We start from the raw sequence: 20,575 nt of genomic DNA, 5'->3' as shown, positions 1-20,575 counted from the left end.
GGGTATCTGCTTGTCCCTATGTAATTGGATCGTCAACTTTCTCCTCAGCAGACCACAGTCAGTATAAATTGACAACAGGACTTTCTTCTTGATAACTATCGATCATGGCTCTGTGCTCAGTCCACTGCTCCATTTTCTCTATATCCATGACTGTGCATTCAGGCATAGGTCCAATACCATCTTTAAATTTTCTGACGAATGCCATTATTGAACTAATAATGGGTATCAATGTCAGAGTAAAGGAGGGAGGTCGATAATCTGATTTAATGGTGCCAGAACAACAATCTTGCTCTCTACATTAGCAAGTACAAGGAGCTAATTGTCGAGTTTGGGAAAGGAAAGTCGAGGATCAATGAAGCTGCCTTCGTCAACGGGACAGCGGAGGAGAAAGTGGACACCAGTTCCTGGACATGCATAGCTCTGTCCTGGGCCCAGCGCATTGATGTAATCGCAGAGAAAGCTCATGTTCCTCTATTTCCTTAGAAGAATGAGGATATTCGCTATATTGCTGAAAACTCTATCATGCTTCTACCGTTGTACAGTAGAGTGCCTACTGACTAGTTGCATTACAGCCTGGTTAGGTAATTCCTCCCAAGAATAAGGGAGGCTACAGGGAGTGGTGGATATTGCTCGGACCATCAGTACTGACTCCCCACAATGAAGGGATCTGTAGGAGGTGCAGCCAATATCATTAAAGATCATCATTTCGCTACTATTATCGGGAAAGTGGTATGGGCACCGGAGAGCCTATTTAAAACAGCCTAGCTGTTTTTTTTGGCTAGCCAGAGATCATTCCACTTAAATATAATATTAACATAGTTGTGTAAGCAAACACAAAACAAAATGGTTAATGAAATATTCTGGAACATACTTGATAAATTGCACCAAAGCAAATAAAGATCAGAACTGAAATAATTCTGAGTATTTATCACCATTTCTTCTTCAAAATATCAAATTTCAGGTAATGAAGTACTGCATTAGAAATAGTATAGAATTTATTATGAAAACTCTGATGCTCTATGGTTGAACAGGGCTGACCATTCATTATTCTGTGGATTGGAACTCACTGAATAGCTTTGCAATTAGATTTACAATCAGCACCATACCAGTCACATTCTGTTTAAATTTATAATGTTATAAAGACCCACAGGACAAGGGCTATTTTTGAGTTTTGTACAGTCAATGTGAAGTTAAGTGGCAAATTAATCAGCTTAGTATTCATATTTTCAGTATTCAGCAAATGTCTCAAGTCCGACCTCATACTACAAGTTTCTATCCTGAAATGCCATCAATCTTCTACACTTTGCCGGAGATGTCAAGACATGAACAAACTATTATCACCGCATAATAAATATGACCTGCTTGGCTAGATTGTGTTCAAGCTGCAGCAAATTTCCAGATATAGTTTTGCTTTTACAATGATAATAATCATTGCTTTGACTTGCAAATAAAACAGGAGTAAAATTGTTCTGGACAGAAGTGTAAAGGGTAAAAGCAAATCAGCAGTTTTTCTTTCTCCACAATGGAAAATGAAAATGATATCAATATGTGAGCAGTTGGCCGAATCAAATTTCACATTAAAATGTCTTTGAGCCATGTATGAGCAGGGCAGCAGTAAGGGCTTTAAGAAATGTTGGATGATCACTCAGTTAGCTTGACTGCAAATCACTGTCCTCACATATTTCAGTCCAAGCCTCAGTGAGATGTTGTGGCAAAACATCAATAGAGCCTTCCATCTGGGAGCAAAGGGCAGCAGCACCTGTACTATCCTCATCATCACTTACAGAAGACCATTTATGTTTTTGAGCTTTGGAGATTTAGGCTAACATGCACCCTCACCCCCGTAGCTTCCCAACCCTCTAAAGGGCCTGTCCCACTTTCACGACTTAATTCATGACCTTTTTTACTCGTGGCCATTTTTCATCAGGCTAGAAAAAAACGCCGCAGCCTACTTGATGCCACAAGTACAGAAAATGTATCATTCTTGATTTTGAAACTCTGCACTAGATGTTCATGACACGGCATTGACATCAGTCACATACAAAGGTAGTAAGTCAATTACCCTTCATTTCTTGCTCTAATAAAATTAGTAGTAGCCTAAAACAAAACAACAAGACAAATGAGCATAAACCATAATGAAGTACATGTTCTGATGGTTGCAAAAGTGTGCTCAGGCCAGCAGAGTGAGCTTAATATTCCAGCAAACCATTGAACGAAACAATCAAATGAAACACAATACACCTGGAAGGAAAATTATGGCAATTTTGTATTTGAAACATAAAAAAAAAATGCATTTATAGGGGCTGAATGAATGTCAAGGCTTTCAAATGCTCTCTGTTGGAACACTCTCGGCTTTGAACAATAATGAGCCTGGAGATGTCACACTGGGTAAAATGCACCTGGGCTTAACATTGGGAAAACAACCAGCATAAAAGAAGGCAGCAAGGAAGCTGGGAAAGGATGCAGCGACGGTGAAACAACCTCAGGTTGTCCTGCTATTCTGGTGCCAGAGGGACCCAAAAATATCAAACCTTGAGATTTGTTTTAGATTTCCTGGTTGTAATTAACCTGTAAATGAAAGTTTAAATTAATAGTTAAATGTGACCTCCATATAAATGGGCCTTTGAAGGCGACAATGGCTTCCAGGGCAGGTGGGGGCTACGAAGCACTTTGATTTCCTGTGACAGACTTGGTCCAAGACAGCCATTGCTTGCAGGACACATCACGGTCTCAAGTCGGACAGGACTGTAAATGCCATCAGCTATTACATGAATGGTTTTCTTAAATCTCACTGTGGAGTAGAACTTTGACGGGCAGTGAAATTGTTAGGCACAAGATCACTGGCTCTGATAATGTGTGCATCGTTATCATGGTTTCAATGTTAGTTAATTAATTTAGGTAGTAATTTCTTCAAAAAGTTATTTCATAGTTCATGTTATCTATACATAACTAAAACTCTGATCTTGTTATCTTCCAGTTTGGCGGTCTTTCTATTTGCGCAAAAACGGATCGCGATAGCGCTACGATTTTTCGGAAGTTCACTCACCATTCTCCTGTGCTGCGAGTGCGCCATTTCGTTCCGATCGTTTGAATGTTGTAAAAGTTAGCGAGGTTTAAAAAGTTTAAAAACCGCACGTGCGCAGATCGATCTCTTCTCATGTCAGTCAGCGCCGCGTGGACTAGTCTCGTCCCCTGTCACTCCCCGGGACGGTCCGCCCCTTCCTGCGCCATCGCGTCTTTACTGGAGCTGAGGGTGGCCAGCGGAGGTTTCCAACCGGACTTTCGGAGGGTCCCGAAGCAGCCCAGCCCCAAGCAGCAGCCCCGCCCCAAGCAGAAGCCCCGCACCAAGCAGCAGCCACACCCCAAGCAGAAGCCACGCCCCAAGCAGCAGCCCTGCCGCAAACAGCAGCCCCGCCCCAAGCAGAAGCCCCGCCCCAAGCAGCAGCCACACCCCAAGCAGAAGCCACGTCCCAAGCAGCAGCCCTGCCGCAAACAGCAGCCCCGCCCCAAGCAGCAGCCCACCAGGCCTCCCGTGTGACTGGGACCCAACGGGTCCCACTTAGTCTAGTATACTATAAAGGAAATGGTCATCATTATAATAGAATGGATATAATTATGAATATAATTAGAATTATCATCAGAATCAGACTGAAGGGTCTCAACCCGAAACGTCACCCATTCCTTCGGTCCATAGATGCTGCCTCACCCGCTGAGTTTCTCCAGCATTTTTGTCTACCTTCGATTGTTCCAGCATCTGCAGTTCCTTCTTAAACATTATAATAGAAGCGGTCAGCACCAGCTTCTGTCAAATCAGCTCGGATACATCTCTCTCTAAATGTTCCCATGGCATTCTATTTCACAAACCAGTCCTATTTATAATGTCACATAAGTGGCAAATTAGTGCTGAGAACAGCAAATGTTTATGTTAAGAACTGAAAAGGAGACAAATTAATAGTTATGTTCAAATGCATGACGGGTTGTCAAAGAGGAAATAACTGCCATTAGTTAGTAGATCAGAGCTGAAGGGACAGTCTGGTGATGTAGCAGTTGAGTTTAGTTGTTTAGTTTAGAGATGCCAAGTGGAAACAAGTCCTTAGACCCACCGAGTTTGCGCCGACCAGCGATCTCTGTACACTTGCACTATCCTACACACTAGGTTAATTTTCAATATTTACCAAAGCCAATTAACCTACAAACCAGTACATCTTTGGAGTGTGGGAGGAAACCAGAACAACCGGCGAAAACCCACGGGGTCACGGGGAGAACGTACAAATTCCGTACATACAGGACCCGTAGTCAGTATCGAACCCAGGTCTCAGGCAGCAACTCTACCGCTGCACCACCGTGCCGCCCAGTTAATGCTGCTCATCACAGGAACCTGCAATTGAGCTTTACATTGAGAGCTTTCTGTGCAGCATTTGTATGGTCTTTTCATGACTGCTGGTTTCCACGTGTAGGTCTTGTTTTTGCTCACCTTTCAAAAGACCTTAGGAAAGTTAATTGGTTGCTGTACATTACCCTTTGGTGAAATTTAGTGCCAAAGATATTAAACAGTACTAGATATGTATGTTAGAAAGAGCAAGTTGTAAGGCAATGGGGGAAACAAGAAGGAAAATGAAACTACTGGGAATGTTTCAGCATAGACCCAATGTGCCAAATAGTCTCCATTTGTGTTGTGTATGTGAGCACAATATATTTAATCTGCTGTTTGTTTTAACAAAGCACTCTCAACCACCGTACCAGTTAACCATGATACTGATTGTGTAAAGGTCGGCCTGTGACATACATTCAATCAATGAGTATTATCAGGTTGCCTTCTGTGAAGAACACATTTTTCAAATGATCCTTTCATCCATTTCTCTTACTGACATTTGGTTTAGGATGAACCATTAGCTCAGTTATTAAATTCTACTAGCTATAAAATATAGCTTTGAACCTCAGAGTACATATAGCCTGCCGTATACTATAATTTCCTCCGGCATTGGGACAGGCAAGGCCAGTGATAACATATCATTTCTGTCATTTGCTTCCAACAGATGTTTCATAATTAGAAGAGAATGCAATGACAGTGCTTGTATATCTTGCCTGTTAGAAGCAGGGAGAGTTGATGAAATATGTGTTAGTTATTGGCAAAAGGTTGCAGTGATGTGGATCTGTGTTCATTGTTGGGAACAAAAGAATGATAAAGTAAGGGTCTTTGTGCTGATTGTGGGAGGGGATAGAATGGAATGTGCGACAATAGACATATTGTCGTTAATTGGTAATCGGTCGTTTGTAGGTTAATTGGCTTTGGTGATAAACATTATGCTCGAATAATGTTTATTACGCAGAGGGTAGAGTACACCTGCTATGTATTAGATGTTGCAAACCTTTCATTACACTTGGGGGCTGTCTGTGTAAATGTACAAAGGTAGAGGTTTGTGCTAGTCTCTTGCATTAAATACGTAATATAGCAGCACCTGTGTATTGCACTTATGACATTCAGCTTCAAGTATACGTCAAGTACAGCACAACATTCAGCCATACTTATTTGTACGTTTAGCGCTTTTTAAATGTTTGCATCAGCAATCTATTTTGTATATATGATATTTCGAAATCCTTTGGCCAGTCATTGTGAAGGAGTTGCCATAGTTACAGCTGCTGCTCGATGTTGGTGAGAGAAAGCATTGGTGCCATTTTATTTATTTTTTCTCACAAATATAAAGTGTTTTCCGATGGTTATTACTGCATCCTTGTGACAGGATGAATTTGTTTCCCACCCAAACACTTGTGAAATGAGGTTGGCATTATAACTTTCAAATTCCGAAGGGACAGCAGTTGAGCCTTTGCCATTCATCCGTTGCTCCTACATTAATAAAATCACAAAGTCAGTCAGTATCTTCATGATTGTGATTCATTGTTTCCCTCAGGAAAATGTGAAGATGGGGAGATATCAGGAAGAAAGAGAATTGGGCTGATATTTTGTTGCCAGCACATTCTGCAGTCAGACAATGTTTATTGCCTTCCACGGTGGTGCTGTGTTACTGGTCTAGCACTCCAATTGGCTACAATCTGATCCACAGATTGAGACTTCAGATCCCAGAATAGTAGGTTAAGAATACAAATTCAGTTTAAAAAAGCTCAATTAAAAAAAATGCAGGCATCAGTAAAATCAGCTCCAAAGTGAGCTGTCAAATTGTTGTAAAAAGAACAATTGGCTGATCAATATTCTTCAGTAGGTATCTCCCATTCTTATCTAGGTTTGTCATCAACCTTTTGCCATCTACACTTCAGAACAATTCACTGAGGCGGAAGAGCATGATGCAGAAGAGTACCACAAGAAATATTGCAATTTAATGGCAAATATCTACAACCCTTGATATGAAACGTGCACTGTTGGCATTGTAGAAACAAAGAATTGCAGATGCCAGCAAAGTGTACAGTCATGCAGTAGTAGTAGGAATAAAGGCAGACTAAAGGAGAGATGATTTATAAATCAGAGGGGCTGTTGCAGGATCCCTAAAAGGTTAATTTGCAAGTTGAATTAGTAGTAAGGAAGGCAAATACAATGTTAGCATTTATTTCAAGAGTACCAGAATATAAAAACAGGAATGTAATACTGAGGCTTTATAAGGCATTTGGAGTATGGTGAGCAGTTTTAGGACCCATATCTGGGGAAGGATGTGCTGGCGTTGGAGAAGGTCCAGAGGAGGTTTAGGAGACTGATCCCAGCAATGATTGGGTTAACATATGATAAGCGTTTGACGGCACTAGGCCTGTACTCGCTGGAGTTTAGAAGGATGAGGGGGAACTCACTGAAACTTACCGAATAGTGAAAGGGCTAGATACCGAGGTTGTAGAGAGGATATTTCCACCAGTGTGAAATAAGAGCACCAGAGGGCATCGCCTCAGAATAAAAGGACGTTCCTTTAGAAAGGAGAACGCCACTACTTCCAAAGAAGGCTTAAGACGTTTGGTATGTCCCCTACAACTCTCACCAACTTCTACAGATGCACCATAGAAAGCATTTTATCAGGATGCATCACAGCTTGGTTTGGGAACAACTCCATCCAAGACCGCAAGAAATTGCAGCGAATTGTGGACCATCACACAAACCAATCTCCCTTCTATTGACTTCATTTAAACCTCATGCTGCCTCGGCAAGGCCAGCAGCATAATCGAGGATGAGCCGCAACCTGGCCACTCCCTCCTGTCCCCACTCCCATCAGGCAAAAGATAAAAAGGCATAGAAGTGTGAAAATGCACACCTCCGGATTCATGGACAGTTTCTTCCCAGTTGTTATCAGGCAACTGAATCATCCTACCACAACCAGAGAGCAATGCCGAACTACAATCTACCTCTTTGGTGACCCTCGGACTTTCCTTCATCAGACTTTGCTGGTTTTACCTTGCACAAAACATTATTCCCTTATTATGTATTTATCTAAACACTATAAATAGCTCGATTGCAATGATGTATTGTCTGTCAGCTGACTGGATAGCACATAACAAGCGCTTTTCACTGTACCATGGTTTACCATAAACTAAACTGAACTGAGAACAGCGGGTGGTGAATCTGTGGAATTAATTGCCGCAGATGGCTGTAGAGGCCAAGTCATTGCGTATTTTTAAGGCGGGGATTATCAGATACTTGAAGGGTAAATGTGTCAAGAGTAATCAAGAGTAGGAGAATGCAGGAGGCAGGGGTTGCGAGGGAAAGATAGATCAGCTTTGATTGTATTGCGGAGTACTCAATTGGCCAAATGGCCCACTTCTGCTCCTATGACTTATGAGCTTATAAACTCAACTGATCGGGGTTAGAGATTCAGTTTGTGTTTGGAACCATGTCATTCTTCCATGGAAACTTCACTTACAAACATAACCTTATTGCCAATCTCGAATTGTGTTCATGAAGGCTGTAGTGACCTGAGTAATTGAATCAATTAGTCTATATGATGAAATGAAGTGCTATCAGATCCTGAGTTCTGAGCTTTGGATTCAATTACAATAAAGGAATAATAATTCAATTCCAAGTCAAGATGGTTTATGCTCTGATGGGGAACATGCAGGTGCTGTCTGTTCTGGTGATGGAGGTTGTGGGTGTGGAATGTCCTGAGTAACTTAATTAAGTTTATTAATGATGCAGCAAACAGGCTGGATACGATCTGTATAGCTAATGTATGTATTTGTTTTAAAAAGTCACCCGATGAAGTACCATGCTAAACACAACTTGTCAGCAACATGTGAAGCCCCTGGGATAGATCTGACAGTGGAAGGTAATTTTCTTTTGGACTGGAGGAAGAAATAGGATGGTGTTTCTCAGATTTTAGTACTAGGACTGGACTAAGTGGGACCAATTGGGTCCCAGCTTCACACGGGAGGGCTGGTCCTCCAACGCAATATTCCACCTCTCCACCAATTCCAATATTGAGCGCAGCCTCTCCACTTTGGGGCTTCTGCAGTCAGCGGCACTTCCGCAATCAGCGTGACCTCTGCACTCACCAGAAATTACGCAATCAGCTCGACCTCTGCACTCACCGGAAATTACGCAATCAGCGTGACCTGTGCACTAAGCGGAAGTCACGAAATGAGTGGGAGTTTTGAACCAAACACAGTCGGACCTAATAAAGCATTTATTCCTTCCAAACACAGTCGGATCTAATAAAGCATTGCAGTTTCAAGCACAGGCAGGGCAGCAGGCCAAACAACTCATGGCATTGTCATTAAGGGCTAACAAATGATTTATTGTAAGTACATTGCAGACTCACAGTTCAGTTGATTTACAGCTTAGAATGAGATTCGTGGCCTCTCCTTCACGATCTTGCAGAGGGACTGAGTCACATCCAGGCATCTGGGGTTTTATAGTCCTGCCCACCCCCCTCCCCCGGAAGGGGCGTTACCTTCATTGCGGTGATTGACAGGCGAGAGGTTATTTAAACAATAACTTTTTTTTTCATCGATGGGAAAATCCTCGGGGCCTGCTCAGTGGAGGAGGACTGTGAGTAAGATGGCCAAAAATCATAGCGATATATGGTAGCGTTTTGAGACTTTTAATTATATAGATGTCTATGGGTTTTGACACCAAGGTAGCATGTCATTAATTGTCATGTCATTGTATCATGGAGCTCGGGCAAAGCTGAAATTGAATTGAATTGAATTGAATAGTTTATTGTCACTTGTGACAAGTCACAGTGAAATTCTTTGCTTGCATACGCAAGGTTTTGTCGCCCATAAAGGGTGTATACAAAATTACAAAGTACCCCCGCGCCAGGTCCCCTTTGTTCTTCCCCTCTCCCCCTCCTCACGACGGCCCCCCCCATGCCGGGTCGTCCTTTGTTCCTTCACTCGGCAGCAGTGCCCTCACTCTACATGGTGTGTCCTCGTCCGTCGGCCGGTGCCATCATTGACCGCCACACCGACCTCTCCACTATCGCTGCCGGGTCTTCTCCGGAAACCTCCTTGGCGCTGACCCAGGCCTTAGCCTCGAGCTCTTCCAACCCGGGCACCATTGGTCGCGGGATTCGTTGACTTGGAACAACCTGGGGGCTCCAGTCGCGGAGCCTGCAGACCTACCATTGTGGAGCTGGCCGGCTTTGGAGCGTGGAGAGCTGTGGTGGCGCGTGGCTGCGGCCCAACTTCGGAGCTTCGGAGGCTCCAGCCGCAGGCTGGGTGGACGGTGACACCGGGAGCTCGCGGGTCCCTAGTGGGAGACCGCTTTTCGGAGCTCCCGAAACGGCAACTTCTCCCGCCCGAATTGCAGGGTTGAAAATGACCTGGAGCGGGGCCTTACATCGCCTGGCACGGCTTTAACGGCTGCGGGACTTGCTAGCGCCCGCCGGGGGTTCCAACATCAAGACCCGGAGTGTAGCCTTGCATCGCCCGGCGCGGCCTTAATGGCCGCGGGACTTACCATCGCCCGCCGGCGGCTTTGACATCGGGAGAAGAATGGAGAGCAGGGGAGAGACAAGACTTTGTCTTCCATTACAGTGAGGAGGAAATTCACTGTGATGGATGTTTGTGTAAATTGTGTTGGTGTGTATCTTGGTTCTTTTCTTGTTGTATGATTGCAGAAACCAAATTTCGTTCGAACTTCATTTGAGGTTCAAATGACAATAATCCGTATTGTATTGTATCAAGGCCTCCATCATGTCATGTCGAAATCTAGTTGTGTGCTCTCTTCTATGCTCATCTTTGCAATGGTCTTTCACAGAATCAATTTGCATCTGAAATTATGCCCAGCACCCATCCCAGCTGTAATTATTCAAGGGATGTAGGCTGCCCTGGAACAGAACTGGACTCTCACAGCGCTAACACTCCTACTGAGGAAAGCACTTATGATAACATACTGCAACCATCCAATGCATCATCCATCACCAATCAGATATCCAGCCAACTCAAACCCTAACCCTGACACCCCGACTTTAAACCTAACCTCGTAACTCTAACCCCCCCCCCCCCAACCCCCAACCCTATGGTGACTTCAAACAAGCACCACGGATGTTAATCCCTACTTTTTCAGAATCAAAAGCTAGCAGAATTATTTTAACTGAGAATACAAATAGGTGTAATCCTAAATTATAATTAAGAACATTGACGGGAAAATTAAATAAATAATGCTGTGGCCATCTCGAATCCTGCACTAAACATGACTGTATAGCTCTGAACACAAAAAGAATCCCCCTTAGGATGAAGAAAGCCAAGAGATTGTGGAAATATAGGGCATAATGATGGCAAGTGGATTTGGACAGGGTAATGATGTTGTGAAAAATTGCAGTGTCTAGTGAGAATGAATCTCCAGCAATGAGAGCAGTGCGCACAAGAGGTATTATTATCCCAATGCTTGCAAATTGACATTACAACTATAACCCTATTGAAGTTATGCACTGCTGTCTTTGAGCTCATTTTTGAAGGTTAACCAGTTGACCCCAAAATGATTTACTCGTCTGTTCATCTTTCCAGGCTTAATCAGTTATTTACTTCTGTAGCTTTTGCATACTATGCACAGGAAGTAATTTACTTATCTACCTGTAATAGGTAACAATCTTGAAATGAATTCATATAGCTAATACCATTTAATGGCCATTGAAAAGATAACATTATCGATTCATGGAAATTCTACAAACTTGCGAGTAAAAAAAATACACCAGCAGTTCTGAACCTGAGAAAATGTCTGGATGATTTATGATGCTCCATAGTTAGCTACCATCAATGCAGAAAAAATTGAACTTGCCATGAGGTTCCTCAATTAACTTAATGGTAATTGTAAAATTGCTGGATTTACAACATTTTTATGAATTATTCACTCTGCTATAATTGAGGACTGGTAATTAATGCCTTAGAGAAACTTGGTAATGAGAGGCTCACATGGCATTCTAATTTGGAAGTCATAATCAGACCTGTGAACTTATGGAATCCTCGACCAGTGGAGAGTTTATTGGTTCCAGGACGTTAAGTCATTATTTCTTTGGCAGTCTTGTTATCTACATTTTCTTGGTATCAGGAGACTAAAATCTGAGGATGCAACAACTGATTTGGCAATTAAGACAGATACTTATTAATACACAAACTGCATGGATTTGTTTCAGAAAACAACATTTTGGAATTCAGCATGTGAATCATTTGAGGCATTTCATACACATTCTTTGAAAGAAACAAAATTTTGGATTCACAGTATTAAGATTATAAGATTTTCATGCGATAATTGAAAACACAAACTTGGGTACATTGTGGGGGGCAACGCACGGGGGTAAAAAACTCCAAGGAGTTTTTTGAAATTCCTCGATTCTTGAACTACTCCAAGATGGTGCACAAGTGACGCCAACTCTTTAAAATATTAAAATGTAAAAATATTTAATTCTCACTTGTCTAATTTTTTTACATCTGCAAGGCACAGACACATGCAGTGAGATAAAATGCAGAAAAATGCTCTAATGGAGTTACGTTCAAAAACTGTTGTCAACTGGTTCTGGAAGATCAACTGCTACATATAGACAAATCTCAAATACCATCAGGTTGTTAAGAAAAACAAATTGGCCTTGGCTTTCTTCGTCTGGTAATCCTTATGTTCCATTGTAGACAATGTCAATTAGATCGCTCAGAGGGCCGTGAGCGGCAAAAGCTCCCAGAAGACTGGGACTGTTGCTTGTTCGAACGCAAGACTCAGCGACCGCGGCTGCAGGGGGAAGCTGCCGAGTCAATCCCCCGTGGCTTAACGCAAGTCCCAGTGGACCGCAAAGCTGATGAGCTGACCCGGTGGGACCACGGACTGGATGAGGGGGCCGCCGAGCCAGCCCCTGCTCGTCTCCCAAACACCTGAGACCGGGAGGATGGAGCTGGAACGGGCACCAATCATAACAACTAGAGCACGCGGACTGGACTTTGGAGATGGTGACAAAACATGGCTCCTCTTGCATGCGGGATCAGTAGACTCTATCTGCACAATCTACTGATTCGGGATGTGATAAGGTATGGCAATACTCGACTGGAGTATTTGAAAGAAAATAATTAGCCATGTCTCATCATACATTTCAGATACCTATTCTACCACCATTGCAATAATTCTTAAACATAATTGACTTGCAATGAAATCTTCATCTGCTCATACAGTTTATTAATTATTTTACTATTTATTTGCCTTTTTATCTCTTCCTGAATTTATAATTTTTCTGACTTGTTACAATTAATTTGCTTCCAGTTCATCCTATTATCACCGTCTTTCGCTCTTTTTCATTATCCACCTTTCCTTGACCCTGGAGATAAACCATTGGAATGATTCCAGTGAATTGCTGGATTGACAACTATCTTCTTAACAAATCTACATTCCAGCAACTTACAGTGCAAATATGATACAATGCCAACTGAGCATTAAAGTCTAATTAACATTCTCAATGTGCCTTAGCCATAATATCTGATAAATAATATCATGTTTAAAATGGCAAAGCACATTGATTTGAATTTAGTAATTATCTTAGAGTCTAGTCTGTTTTGAGAACATGACAATCATAATCATATGAATGTTTAATGAATCTGGATATATTGTGTTTAGTAGCGTAAAAGTTATTTCGGTGGTTTAGCCACCATTGTTCTTGACCATTAATCCTGAGACACAGGATCTCATTTTAGTAGCTGGGCAATGTAAATTCAAGTATATAAATAAATTTGCAATTAAATAGTCACAACAGAGTATCAAACTACCAGATTCAGGTAATTAAAAAAATATTCATGGATTGTGGAGAAGAAGTTTGCGTGTGGCCTCACACTGGCAATGGAGGAACCCACGGCAGAAAGGTCAATCTGGGAATGGGAAGGGAATTAAAATGGATAGCAACCGGGAGTTGCACAAACAGGGCGAGGCCGCACGTAAACGGAATGGCACTTCATATTCCGCTAGGGTAGCAATGGTATGAACATTGAATTCTAAAATATTAGATATTAAATAACCCCATTTTTATTCCCCCACCTCCCCTTTCTTCCCTGTGCCTCACCTAGACTCACACCCATTACTCCCCTCCCCCTCTTCCTCCTCTCCTTCTGCCACCTACATTCCTTCCTCTGGCTTCACAATGCGTAACACATCCTTATCTCATACCTTTTATCTTTTCATCTCTGACATTTGTCAACCATCTGTCTATCACCCTCCCCCCCCCCACTCCCCTGCCACCAGAATTGATCTATCACTTGCTAGGCTTTGTCCTGCTCCTCTTCTCTTCCAACTTTCTTGCCTCCCCCCACCATAATCAGTCTGAAGAAAAGTCCTGACCCGAAACATCACCTATCCATTTTCTCCAGAGATGTTTCCTGACCTGCTGAGTTACTCCAGTGCTTTGTAACATTTAAAGGCCATTTGGGCAGGTACATGAGTAGGAAAGGTTTAGTGGAATAAGAGCCAAACCTGGGTCAATGGGGCTAGCTGAGATGGTATATCATTGCCAGCCTGGACAAATTCGGCCAAAAGGACTTTATCCATTCTGTATAACTCTAAGTATGTCTTACAGGGAAGAAATTTGTCATTCATATCCTGTCAGGCCTATCTGTGGACGCAAATTTGATGGCTCTTAAATGTCTCTTCGGATCAGGAATAATTTAAGATGGCATTGCCACGGATGTTTGTATCCCACAATCAATCTTAAAAGGAATGATTCAGATTATATTTCTAGTCGCACTATATCTAACTGTGAATCCTGGTGCATAATTAGAACAAATGAGGGCAGGCAATTGCTGGAGCATTACCATCCTCAATGGGACTCAATGTGCATGCTATTCCAAGCTAAAACGTGTTCAGCAAAACTTCCAAGTGGATTATTCAATTTGCTTCCTCCGGAGGTTCCTATCTCCACAGGTGCCAGTTTCTATTTACCAATTTGATTCTCTGGGCACAACATCAAGAATAACAACATTGGACAAAGTAAAGGTTATGGGATTAAACAATATCCTAGCTGTGGCACTGGAGATTTAAATTTAATGATTAGCCAAACCTCTAGGCTAGCTCTTCCAGTACAACTATAGCACTGGCATTGACTCAACAATATGGAACATTACTCAGGTCGACAAAAAGAAAGACACATTGGTCAAAATAATTAACATGCAATCAGTCTACTCCTTATAATCAGCAAATTGATTGAGGGTGTCAGCTGTGCTATCAAGCTGTACACATATACAAACAAACTGCTCCGCTGTGCCTGGATTGAGTTTAGTCTGGACCACTTTCTGCCATACAAGGTGGATGTGAGGAGAGTTTCAGAGGTGAGGCTGGAGTGATTGATCCTGACATCGAGGCAGTACTTGAATAAGTTGGCAAATGGAGCTCTGGTAAAATGAACATAATCGAAATAAAGGGAAAACACTGCAATAGATATGGACATGTTTAACACAAAGATTTTACGTGTCAGAGACCGACTGTCTCAGGCCCTGAGTAGCAATGGGGTTTCTCAGGGCAAACATGTGGGCGTGGGTTGATAAGTGACAAGTATAATTGTCTCATGCAAATGCTAAGTAATGACTATGTACCTTGATATTCAGTGGCATTCCTAGCTCTAAGACCCCACAAATCAACCAGAAGCTCGACTGGATCAGCCGCACAAATGGCTTGACGACACAAGTAGGATGGAAGCTGAGTATCCACCAGCGAGTGACTCACTTGCATCATTTCCATCGTTTGTAAGGGAAAAGCCCAGCATCATATGGCATGCTCTTCACTTTTCAAAGCCAGTGCAACGACAATAATACTCTAAATAACTTACTATCTTTCTGGATAAAGCAACCTGGGTGATTGGGAACCCATTCATTCTAAACATGCATTCCATCTACTAACAATGCAATTTAGCTGCAGTGTATATCATCTATTAAATATGCTGCAGTTACTCAGCAGGACTACTCCAACAGAACCTTTCAAATTGTGACCTCCTGTCCTTGACATTCAATGGCATTACTGATTCTAAGAACCACATGTTGGTTCCTTTCCAAATTGTATACTATATTGATTTGAAAGTATATCACATTTACTTCCATGAGTGTATCTAAATTATGAAACACCCTTGATGACACTAGAAGAAGGTGGCTCATCATCACCTTCTCAAGAGCAATTTGGGATGGGCAATAAAAGAGGGCTTAGGGAGATCAAAGTAATTCAAGGCACCAATAGTACATTTTTGTGAGATGAATAGAGGCCTACATTGTGGTGTGTAAGAAGGAACTGCAGATGCTGGTTTAAACCGAAGATAGACAAAAAGCTGGAGTAACTCAGTGGGACAGGCAGCATCTCTGGAGAAGAATGGGTGATATTCGGGTCAAGACTTCTTCAGTCTGAAGAACGGTCTGGACCCGAAACGTCACCCATTCCTTCTCTCCAGAGATGCTGCCTGTCCCGTTGAGTTACTCCAGCTTTTTGTGCCTAGATTGTGGTCCCTGGCATCCAGATTCATGAGCTTTGTCAGTGGAACATACATGAGAATTTCACCAGTGTTCAACAAAGATGTTCTTCAAGATTCCTGATACTTTACGGTTTAAATTCAAGAAAAATCTTTTTTCTCTCGTCCTCTCTTCTTTCCTGTTTACCATCTACACCTTGGCCTTCAGATATAACTCCATCTCCTGCCACCTGCAGAAATGTTCAGATGACTCTGCAATTGAGGGCTGCATCAGTGAGGGGAGGGAAGTTGAATGCAGAGTAGTCAATGATTTTGTTGAGTGGTGTGGGCTGAATCCCCTACAGCTCAACACAGACAGGACTAAGTAGTTGGTGGTGGACTTTAGGAGGAGAAGCACACCCCTGTCCCCTGTCTCCATCAATGGTGTGGATGTGCAGTTTACCAGGGAGTACAAATACCTTGGAGTGAACCTGAACAGTAAACTGAACAGGTCCAGGAACGCTGAGGCCCTGTACAAGAAGGTACAGAGCCGCTGTACTTTTTGAGAAGGCTCCGCTCCTTCAACATCTGCAGTAAGATGCTGCAGATGTTCTACCAATCGGTCGTCGTCAGTGCTATCTTCTTCCCTGCTGTGTGCTGGGGCAGCAGGGCGAAAGCCATAGATGCCAATAAAATCAACAAATTCATCAGGAAGGCTGGCTCCGTCCTGGGAGCAGAGTTGGATTCAATGACCTCAATCTGCGGAGCATCCTGGACAATACAGCTCACCCCCTCCATGACACAATGGTCAACCTGAGGAATACCTTCAGCAACAGACTGGTTCCACCAAGATGCAGGACAGAACGTCACAGGAGATCCTTCTTCCCTGTGGCTATCAAACATTACTACTCCTCCCCCTTCTGTCATGGGGTAGTCTGAGAGCCTTCCCTGCCCAATCTTTGCACATCCCCCAGCCTTTCCACTTGTCATTTTAATTTCATGTTTCATGTATTTTGAGTTTTTAATGAAGTTGGCAGGTCAATTTCCCTCCTGGGATAAATAAAGTTCTGTCGTGGCACCTGCTGGTGCTCGCAAGTATCGAACCCTGCGGTCGGAATCCGCGCGCACGTGACTCTGGGAGGGGTCGTGTTTTCGAGCGGTTTTCAGGGCTCTGCCCTTCAGTCGTTGGGAGCCCACCGTTGTGGCCAGTTGTATTTCTGTGGCTTTGTCAAGACCGTCATCGGTTAATCAGATTAAGAATAAATTTGATTTAAACAAACCGTCTTTGTCTTGATCCGCCAACGTTCTATTGTATCGTATCGAATATGTTAATCCTACTGGAGAAGACTAATGATAGTGTGCTGTATAGTTTGTACATCAGTTGGTGACTTCAGGTAAATAAACTCAACGTGAATGTAAAACAAGATTAATTTATGGTCATTATTACATGGACCGTCAAAAATTAGGAAAATGTAAACCCATCAGTTGGGAATAAAGCAAAAAATTAGAAGGTAGACATAAAATGCTGGAGTAACTCAGCGGGACAGGCAGCATCTCTGGAGAGAAGGAATGGGTGACATTTCAGGTCGAGACCCTTCTTCAGAATTAGAAGGACTGGGCACTATAACTGGATCACATTAGTGAATAGGATTAGTATCCAGTTGCAAAAGGAAATCTAATCAGAACAATGTAGGAAATTAGGGATTTTTGTTGTAGCTTTGAAAACAACAGAATTTGACTGATAGGTTCGTGAGAATCTTTGTTCTGACATCAAACTGTTCAAAGTTTATGATTTTTGTGATATATGAAAATATCATGCAGAAAAATCAATGTTTTTTGTTTCCAATTTAATATTAATTTACTTCATCCCATTATTGTAAATATCAGAGAAGAGAGTACTTCTATATTTGATTTAAAAAATACAACTGAAATATCTGGTGTTTAAGAAATGCAAAACTCTACATGTTTGCAGGCAAGGGACAAGTCCGGTGTATTTAAAGCACAAATGTTTTTATTTAAATGTCCTTTGCCTTCCTTCTCACAAATAATGTGAACAATTGTAGATGCATCATAGGTGCTGGAAGTGTGGGCTCATTAGTGGTGAACCACGCCAATGATAAATAAAACTTGTAGAATCTGTTATCTTCATGTACTAAGGCAGAAATAACAGAACAGAAACTTGGCACAATCAGGGTCTATCCTTATCCATAATAAGTTCCTCTTTCAGGAAATGTCAAATGATGAGGTTAGAAATCTTTGTACAGGCATTCTGACAGCAAATGTTGGCGACAAGCTTCCACTTTGAAATTGTAGTAATGGAACATGATAATCTCTGTTGAGATTTTCAGTTATATAATTGATTTACTGTAATAACTAATCAGTAATGATAAAACAAACAATTAATAATGATAATCTTGCAATTCACATAAACTTTGATCGGAATACGTGGGCTCCATTTAAATCTAATTAATTCAGAGATGAATGTTGAATTTTGTAAATCCTTTGCTCTCTGGGCTTTGAAATATTGGGAAAAATATTCTCACAATGAAGCAAATAAATTAAAATACTTTATGAAAGGGATATTGTTTACTGGTTGTCATGCAGTCAAATGTAATTATCAATATGTTATGAACAATGTTGTCAAGTCATTACTGAATTAGGTTCTTATTTTCTGCAACTTTATCGAATAAATCATTCTAAGTTATGGAAACCTGATTGAAAATTAGTCCCATATCACCAAGAACTTCCATCAACCTTGATATGGACTGCAAAAGGACAGACAAGGATGTAACAATCTCAATATTACAACTCATCACCTCACAATGTGGTTGGCAAAATGGTGACAGAATTGACCTGACCCTGACAAACAGTGCATGGAACAATGGAACACTGTTTCCATTACGGTGGCAGAAATTGAAGATCCCTGTGACTCTCACTTTAACAGTCACTTAAATGTTAATTTAAATAAACATATTGAAATAAACATATTTAAATTAGGCTCCCACTCTGCAATCACACTCTTATGGTGATCCCAGGGGTTAGAGAACAGTGAAAGAGAGATGGATGTGCCTGGCTCCAGGGTGAGCAATTTCCAAAATCAAAAGGAGCAGAAACTTCTCACTCATTCTCAACACACCGTGAATCGTAATCTCTACCCCCACCAAAATTACACCCCGTCCCCGGGAGTTCTATGCCTCTTAGTTTGCCAGATATTTCAACTATTTATAGTATCTCACCAACATCTTCTGAATAGTACAGCAAATTAATATTCTGCAGCCAGTTAGAGGCCTTACAGAGTGTTGGCAGCTGTGGAAAATTTAAAGAAAATCAAGTTTGACAGCTATAGCCCAAGCATGATGTCTTGAAAGGTTGCAGTTGCTTTAGGCAGCTGTCACTCAGATCTTAAGGGACAATATTTAAATGTAAAGAGATTGCGTAATTGACAGTTTTGGAGAATGTATTTTCAGGATCACATCTGTGATACATTTTGCCTTTTGTAAAGACCTAGTTGCTGAATGCTCTTAAGATGTAGTCTGGTGGGTCAGTTGCAAAACTCAACACTTGGAATGATGCAAGTTCTGAATAGTCCAGACCTTTTTGGCAATTTTATGGTGGTTTATAGTCAATACATGGAAAACCGAGTGGCCTTGGGGCTGAGACAGTGTAGCATTTTATCTTTTCCAGGATTTTGGACAATGGGAAACAAAAACAAACTTTCTCTGCACTTACCAAAGACAAAACAGTTTGCTTCTTTTTTCTCTATAATACTATCCATGAGAAAGAGTATTTTTCATATAATTGAAAAAGGGAGAAATGACAGGAAAGCACAAATGTTGCAGAAGATGGAGGTGCGAGACTGGAAATTGAGGAGTGCTAGGGCAATCTCAGACCTTACAACATATACATGCTTCAGATATTTCATCAAATCACAATGCAGTCATGTTTCAGTCAGCACACATGGTAGTTAAATCATTGAACTTCCGGTGCTAGATACCCCACAACCACAAATCTACCTTGCCTGCTACCAGAGAAGCTTGACATAGCCATGCAGCGTATCATGGCTTTATAGGTTAGATGTATAAAATCCAGCTGCCCATAAAGTGGAGTTACCCAAAAAGACATTTTGTTTTAAATGTTCATTCAGTTAAATGGAATTCTGACCTGTTGTAAAAATACAAAGTCAATTTATCCAGGTAATGTCACTTTCAATCTTACACCTCACTGTAAGCAGTGGTGAAGCCAGCAACTGGTCCTGCACTTCAATGAGAACTATTACCTGGTCAAATTGACTTTGCATTTGTACAACAGGTCAGAATTCCGTTGAGTAGCCGGACTTTGGATATCTACAGTAACCTATAAAGCCATAATAAGCTGCATGGCTACGTACAAGCTTCTCTGGTAGCAGGCAAGGCTGATTAATGGTTATGGGGTATCAAACACTGTAATATCAATGGTTTGACTATAATGCTGTGCTGATTGAAACATGACTGCATTGCAAGTAGCTGTGATTTGATGAAAGATCAGAAGCATGTGAATTCAGCACTAAATCAGGTGAAGTTGCACGACTGCAAAGGAACATGTGCAGTGTTAATATTTTTGTAGTGCTATATATATATATATATATATATATACAAAAAACATGAAGCACATATTTTTTGAAGCTAGAAACATCACTCCATGGGGATTTAAAATGCTGCCTGCAGAGTCCCTGGGGAAGACTACAAAGCAACATGTGCCGCAGAATATAGAAA

The 20,575-nt window shown here is 41.7% G+C and overlaps 1 protein-coding gene across 5 annotated transcripts in view; it reads right to left on the bottom strand.

The window, feature by feature from the left end:
- The window catches only part of vps8 (VPS8 subunit of CORVET complex), a 420,899-nt gene that overhangs the window by 20,688 nt on the left and 379,636 nt on the right, over positions 1–20,575 (bottom strand). The gene's annotated exons all lie outside the window — the stretch shown is intronic.

The sequence above is a fragment of the Amblyraja radiata genome, chromosome 7 (genome assembly GCF_010909765.2).
Source record: "Amblyraja radiata isolate CabotCenter1 chromosome 7, sAmbRad1.1.pri, whole genome shotgun sequence".
Classification (NCBI taxonomy): Eukaryota; Metazoa; Chordata; class Chondrichthyes; order Rajiformes; family Rajidae; genus Amblyraja; species Amblyraja radiata.
This window is presented reverse-complemented; position numbering and strand designations above follow the sequence as displayed.